At 39.6% G+C, this 7,969-nt stretch overlaps 1 pseudogene; it reads left to right on the top strand.

The window, feature by feature from the left end:
- The first annotated feature begins 2,747 nt into the window (after positions 1-2,747).
- LOC133769406 (integrator complex subunit 10-like) lies at positions 2,748-4,834 on the top strand (annotated as a pseudogene).
- The last annotated feature ends 3,135 nt before the right edge of the window (positions 4,835-7,969 follow it).

A 7,969-nucleotide genomic window follows, 5' to 3' on the forward strand; every position in this document is an offset into this window, starting at 1 on the left:
GATGGCATGAACAGGGGCTAGTACTGTGGTATAGTGTTGTGACACTGGACAACATATTGGAGTGCCAGTTAGTTTTAGTTACTCCATTTTGGATTCAACTCTCTGCTAATGTGACTTGGAAAGCAGTGGATATTGGTCCAAATACTTAGGTCCCTGCCATGCATATGGGAGACCTAGATAGAGTTCCAATCTCTGATTTTAGCCAGTCTTGGCTGTTGCATTGCACCCTTTTGTAAAATGAACCAGTGGATGGAAGACCTCTCTATTTCTGTTTCTCACTTTTCTCTCTCCCTCTCTCTGTCACTCTGCCTTTCAAGTACATAAATAAACAAATAAATACTGTAAATAAAAATGGCCTGCACAGTCAGATGATATGGTGTGTGAAGGGGTAGTACTGAGAAAGAAATAACAGAAGTCAGGTTCCAAGGATACAGGATGAAAAATATAGCTTACAAAACATAAGACTATAGTTGATCTCAATAACTACAACAGTATTAGGATTCTCATTATAGAACCATAGTGAACAAGATTTTGTAAGGAATCCTTCTTCTAAACAGATCTAATATAACTCAAACTCACAAATACTTGCTTAGTGTTATTAAATACAAGGCATTGTGAAAGCTTTTGTGGTGAATATGAAGCTAACTTAAGTGCCTACTCTAGGATTTCTCCATCCACATCATCCCTGGGTATATCTATCCACCCCTTTCTTCTCTCCTTCCCTGTCTTTTGCTCCTGAAACCATATGGTGTAAATGTTGAGGTAGAAAAATCTAGAAATATCAAAGGAATCCTTTGAGAAAATCATTCATTGATTTTTAAAACTTTGTTAGTGAGTACTTATTGTGTGTGTATACCAGAATTTTTTTCCAGGCTCTGATACTGAGAGGAAAATCTTTCTTCAAGTCCCTATTATTAAGTGAGATTATATGGTGAGGCTGGGGTGAATATGACTGGGGATATCAGGTCAGGTTGCAAGATAGGGGTGACTTGAGTTAAATATTAGAAAGAGCCTGAAACATTTATAAATGTAAGAGGGAGAGAGGGAGGGAGGGAGAGATGGAGAAAGGGAGAGGGAGAGGGAAGAAAAGAAGGAGATAGAGATAGAGATAGAGGAGATAGAGATACAGGAGCTAGAGATAGGGATGATAGAGATAGGTAGAGGTAGAGGTAGAGGTAGAGGTAGAGGTAGAGGTGGGAGAGGTGGGAGAGGTGGGAGAGGTGGGAGAGGTGGTAGAAGTAGAGGTGGTAGAGGTAGAGGTAGAGGAAGAGGAAGAGGAGATAGAGACAGAAGCTACAATAGCCTGGCCTGGTTTTCTGCTTCTTTTTCTCATATCACTGATTGAAAACCTCTCTTTCTAATGTCCACCTTATTCACTGTGCTCTGTAGTTCATTCCTCTTATCTTCAGAAAGACCCCTTGATGACATGTGTTCTTCTGACTGCAAATTTTGTATGTTAAAATGTTATTTTAAAATAATATTTGTATATCTGATATTAGGGCACTTTTGTCAACTTGGTTTATTTATTAACTTCATAGCTGAGATTTGCAGTTTTTCCTTAATAGCATGTGAACATCACACCTGCCAATTCTGTGCTTTTTGTTGTTGTTATTGTTTGTGAGGACAAATTGCTTCAGCAAAGTCATGAAGAAATAGTTTTAGAGAATAAAGTTATTTACAACCCTACTTCCTATATCTCATAGGTTAAAAAAAGGCACACATTAGTTTTGAGTTGTTTTGAAGTCATTATGTGAATACCTTTGATGATGTTGATGATGATGATGATAACAACAATGATTTGGATGTAATAGTTCCCTGCATTCTTTTAAAGCATGAAAAATCTAAACAAGAAGTTATTTTACAATAGGAGATTAACTGTGAGACTGTGTCTCCAAAATCCACATTGCTTTCCTGGTAGGCAAACTGTTTCGATCCTGACCCGTTTTACTGCTGCTCTCAAACTTTTGTTTTTTTCTCTTCTAAGCATAGGAAGAGTTGACATGATAGTGTTTGAGACAGATGTGGATAAGATCTCAACTCAAATATTCTTTGAAGGAAAAAAATACATTTCCCTGCCAGAAGATATTATTAAGAGATTAAATAAATTTTAAAAAGTGCATTTCTTTTAATAAAAATTCTGTTTAGTTCTAAAAGAAATACATGAATTTGTATTATGTCCTATCAAAAATAAATGGTACAACTGCCTCTGGATGGATATTGGATCATTCTTTGGCTACATAAAACTCTGTAAATGAGTGACAAGCAGATGGTATCTCATTATCTCCAACAGAGAACCTTGAATGCAGCCTGTGAGCCTTTGAATAGTCTGTTTTTGCATCTAAGTTTTGCATCTAACTTTAAGCTCAGCTTTTTTCCCCTACTTCTTCTGCTTCTTTTTTTTTTTTCATTTATGTGTTACTAGGCTGTATTAACTCTGGAAATCAAATTGATTCCCATTTCTGTACTTAGAAAAATGTTCACTTTGGAAGTAAGGACATATACTTCACAGTTTGAAGCCACAAGAAATAGTATCTGGAGTGAGAATTTGAAAAATGGAGTCAATAATGAATAGGACTCTAAAATGCAATTTAATCATTGCATATGCTTATTCAAGAATGTATTATGGGTATCAGACAATAGGGATTAAGCCTGTCATGGGTGGGGCTGATGTCTAGGTCATTACTTGATTTCTTTAAAATGTTCAGGCAGGAGTGCATTGGAGCCTGGGATTCGCTGGTTCCTGGGTCATGTTGGCCTAGGGCGACTGGCAATTCCAGGTGCTGTCAAGCTGGGATTGGTTCCCCATGACCTGTGGGCAGCCAATGCATGACTGATCATAGCTTGCAGCCTTTACCCAGCTGACTTTAACATCCAGTCTGCCACGTGCACTATCGAGCTGACCACAGAGCAACAACCACTACAGGGAGGCTGCTCTATAATATGTTTGTGAGTTTCCCAACCAGCCAGTAGTATGGAGACACATCAACATTATTATATCAGCACTAAGGAATGACTCACAGGATAAATGAACTCCACTTTTAAGAAGTTTATTTGAAACTCTTCTGGGTCAGGTTGAGTGTGAAGTGTTCCTGAAGGTCACTGAACAATGCTTCAACACATTGGCGTGATCAGAAATGCTGCTTCTACTTTTGGGGCGCTTCCCTGAAACAGTGATGCAGCATGGGGTTGGTCTAGGAGAGTTCTCCCTAGAGGCAGAAACTGTCGAAGAGTAAGAATCTCTTGTTAACTGCTTCAGAAAGTTATTTGTTTATGATGTTCTTCTTCTAATAATTAACAACTGTGATGTTCAATTGCCTGCCAGTTTATAATATAACAATTACATCACTAGGTCTACTCAGATACAAAATCAACCTCAACGTGCCCAAAATACGTCTGACCTAGTGTCGCCCAGCAAACGTAGTTCTCAGAAGTATGACATAGAAGGGCTAACCAAAAAATAATCCAGGGTTGTGGACCTGTGGGTGAGGTTGTTTAAGAGTTTGAGCATTGTTTAGAGTGACATGTGAGTGGCAGACGGGTAAAGGAAGACAGAGCTGTGGTGATGTTTTGCACAGAATGCAGTTACTGTTCCTGCAGTTACAGGAACAACTTTGATAATGAAGCACAAGGCAAACGTAAAAACCAGGTGCTCTATTCCACCATGCTGATCTTCTTTAAGAACATATTCTCGTGTGTCAACGGCATGCGGCTGTCTCTCTTCCAAGGTCCTAATAGCACACACCAGGTTCCACTGGCTCTTGAAGATGTCTCAAATGTCTACAGTGATGTGGAAATTGACTGCAGTAAAACGGAAACATAAAAAGAGAAAACTGGCAGAGGAAAGAGGGAAAAAAAGCCATGAGTTCAGCTCTGTAAGATTGTTCAGCAAAAGGAAGGAGTCGTCACATGCAGTCAACAAAGCAGAACTTACTAACTCCGGGGAAGTGCTGGAGAGCTTTAAGTTGGCCAGGGAGAGCTAGGAGCTGCTCTATTCCCTGGAATTTCTTGACAAAGAATTTACAAGAATTTTCCTGGCCTGAAATACAAACACTTGGTTTTGGCTAAGAATCATCTTCTCTGATATGATTATCTACCAGGGTGAATATAAAAAGGCCATCGCCAGCCTGCACCACTTAGTGGCTCTCCAGGGATCACTTTCACAGCCACAAATCTTGAGCCAGGGGACCGTGGAGCTTCATAGCATGCTCATCCAGCTGGTGACCTGCCACTTTGCCCTGGAGGAGTGCAGGATGATATATGAAGAAGTGCTGGATTTGATGTGCTTCCTGGTGCTTCCCGTTTAGGACTGAGGCAAGCTACAAGAAGATTCCTCAAAAGGAAAGCCCAGGAAGATCCTGCCTTGTAACAGTAAGGGCATTATGTTGTACTGCCAGCATTTGATGTTAGCCTGTTTTGAGCTTGGAGTGTTCATGGACATCAGAGACAACATGGCGCCGGGGGGATGTGGTGGTCCTGCTTCAGCAGGAGTGGCTGCGGGGTGCGACAGCCTCTGCTTGAAAGCTGTCAACAAGATCTGCCAGCAGGGGAACTGCTAGTGTAAGAACTTCTTCAGTTACATCACACATCTTGACATGTCAGAAGAATTTACCTACTTAAGAACTCAGGAAGGTGGGATAATCCATCTGGAATTGCTGTCCAACCCAGGAATTCCGATCGAGCACCACACGGTCACTCGGGGCATCACCAAAGCTTTGAAGGAGGAATTCCACAGGCCATGGAGTAACAGGTCTCCTCCTATGGGGAGAATTTGATGTTGGTGCTGCACAGGTTCTATATCAACGAGAAGATCCTGCTACTGCAGACTCTGACTTGACTGGAGGCATTCCTGCCACTCAGCTCGTGGTGTGCAGTTTTGGGAGAAGACAATCAGCAGTGAGAGATTTGCTGTTACTATTCTTGAAAAGAACATCTGGATTCTAACTCCCTGGTTACTTACAAGTAGTTCCCAAGCCTCTGAGAAGCTATTTCTATTTTTAAGAGCTTTTTCTTTTTATTGTAATTTTTGTAAAGCAAAACAACCAACATGTTTTGTAAAAAAAAAAAAAACAAAAAAACAAAAAAAAACAAAAAAAACACCATTCTTTAAAATATTCGTTTGAAGTGGGCATTTGTGGCACAGCAGGTTTAGTCACCACTTGGGATGTCCACATCCATGTTAGAGTGCTGGTAAGAGTCCTGGCTATTCTGCTTACAATCCAGCTTCCACACAATGCATTGTGAGAGGCAGCAGATGATGCGCCAAGTGCTTTGGTCCCTGCCACCTGTAGGGGAGACCCAGAAGGAGTTTCAAGCTAGTGGCTTCTGTCTGACCTAGCTCTTGCTGTTGTAGGCATTCAGGGAGTGAGCCAGCAGGTAGAAGATATTTGTCTCTCTTTCTCTGTCTCTCTCTCTGTGTCTCTTCCTCTGCTTTTCAAGTAGATGAAAATGAGTAAACACTATCTTTTTTTTTTCTATTTCCTTATTAGCCTGGAACTCAATCTAGATTTGTTATGTGAAGGCAGGGACTCAGCTACTTGAGCCATTACCTTCTGCTTCCCAGGGTGCGTATTAGCAGGAAACTGTAATTAGGACTTGGACCCAGAAGCTCTGATGTGGGATGCAGGTGTTTTAATTACTAGGCCAAATGCCCACCCTTGACTACTTCATTTCTAACTGCCATCCCACCCCAACACTCACAGAAGCACCTAGCATCATGCCCATCTAGAAGGAACTTCATTAATTCTCTTGAATGATAAAAAAATAATTTGTTTCAGTCTAATCAATTTTCATTTGAACTTTTAGTGCATTGACTGGTCCTGATGCACCTTGAAACCTGCTTATCCTTAAATTTATGATGACTACACAGCTTAATATCTTTAAGAGAATTCTGTCTTGATATAATGTCACCTTTTAATAAAAGTGTTAATTACAGACATTTCAGAATATAGTTTAGATTTTAATATTTGTTGTCTTTTCATATAAAATGAACAAAATAATTCCTGTAGTGCTCCAGTGCTAATGGAGGACCCAGGATATTTGAGATTTCCAGCTCAGATCACCAGCATCAGGTCTATTCCTTATTGTCAGCCTAATTGCCAGAATTGAATGCCACAGACTGGGTGGGTTAAACAACACAAGTTTACTTCTCATGGTCTGGAGCTAAGAAGTCCAGCATCAGGGTGCTGGCCAACTCAGTTCTGAAAAGGGCTCTCTCTTCCTGGCTTACTCATGGCTGCCTTCTCCTGGTCTTTCTGTGGTGTGGAAAAGGGTGAGGGAGAGGTAGAATGTGTCTTTTCTTAAAAGGACACTAACCCTCTCATGAAGATACCACCCTTATGATCTTATCTAACCCTAATAACCTTAACACTAGGAGTTAAAACTTTCACAAATGATAAAAAAAAAGACTTTCACAAGTGGATTTTTGGAGGGACACAAACATTCAGTCTCTAACACACTCAGACTGAATTTCTTATTCATCATTGTTTATCTGAATAGCCACTATCCCAGCTCCACCAAGTTAGATTTTTTGGCCTCTGACATTCCTGCTAACCCAAAAGATGAGCTAAAGGAAATGGCGAGTAAGGAGAATGAAATAAAAGTATAATGGTGGAACGAATTAAGTTAGACTACTGTTGGGAGTATAACCAATGAAGCGGTCAGAATGTTATTATTTTAACCACTGGAAAAAAATGTAAAGTAAAATCCAAAGTCTCATGAAGCTTAATCAGACAAAGAATGGTAATCGGTGTACTGAAGTGGATTTGCCAAGGGATTTCTTACCAAGAGATTTCTGGAACAGCCTCTGGAGCAAGCCCCAGTCCCAGAGATGGATGGTCACAGATAGATACACAGGATCCATTGCTGAGTATGTATCAGAGCTGTGTAGCATCTTGGCACTGAAAGGTAGCTAACTCTGAAATAGCAGAAGTCAGTGTCTGTGTGAGGCTATTCACTATTTATGGTAGCCATGAAAAACCCAGCAGCTACTTCACCTAAATGGTCCAGGCAGATGAACTCTGAGAAACTTTATTCTTAAAACTCCTTAGGCTACTTTGCTTGGATTATGAAGACAGCTCATTAACTGTTTACTGGCTGTGTAGTGATGACACTGACAAGGTGATCCTGTAGTTGCAGGTCTGTCCATTCAATGGGTAAACAGTATATGGCTTTGAAACAGTAATAGTTAGTGCAGTGAGTTTTCTACTATATAAAACTTCTTGATATCTTTGTTAGCCCTAAACTGGCAGACTATTGGACTTAACATGAAACCAAAATGCCATTTTTTAACATAGCATGTCAATCAAGATTTGATTTTTCTTCCTCTAAAATATGATTTGTGCAAGTTATGACACCGATGGCCAGTGACAGGATAAGGATAAATTAACTTGTCCCATCCTAGGGATTCTTCCTTCAGCTGCCCTCTCATTCTTAGATTCTTTTTCAGTTGATCTCCTTGTTTCTGGAATTTAAAGCATGCTGTGGTTAGAAAAACCTACCAATGATTTAGCTTCTGTACAGTTATCCATATTAATAATTACCTCTGCTAATGGGAGATTTTTAAGGTCAGGAATCACATATTCACCAGTGTATCTTAAGCATGCCATGCTTTAATGAATGGAATACTTATGAGTTAAATAGATTTTTTTTTCTAAAAACAGAGGCAAGATTGGTATTAAGAAATAAAGAGTATCATAACATAATCCTGATTCTGAGACAAAAGAAAAAACTCATACTTTCTAGTTGGGATCAGTGACAAACTAAACTAACATTAAGGTTCAATGAAAAGATTATTTTTCCCTTTCATTTCCCTACGTGTTCCTGGATTGGGTTGATTCTGATAACAGTAATAGATACCATATGTTTTATGTTTAATAGAGTTTAAGAACTAAAGTATACACTTTAAATTACACTAAGATAATAATAATAGGAATAGTTGAATTTGTTAGGCACTGCTTTCAGTGCTTTCTAT

This window comes from Lepus europaeus, chromosome 11, assembly GCF_033115175.1.
Source record: "Lepus europaeus isolate LE1 chromosome 11, mLepTim1.pri, whole genome shotgun sequence".
NCBI lineage: Eukaryota > Metazoa > Chordata > Mammalia > Lagomorpha > Leporidae > Lepus > Lepus europaeus.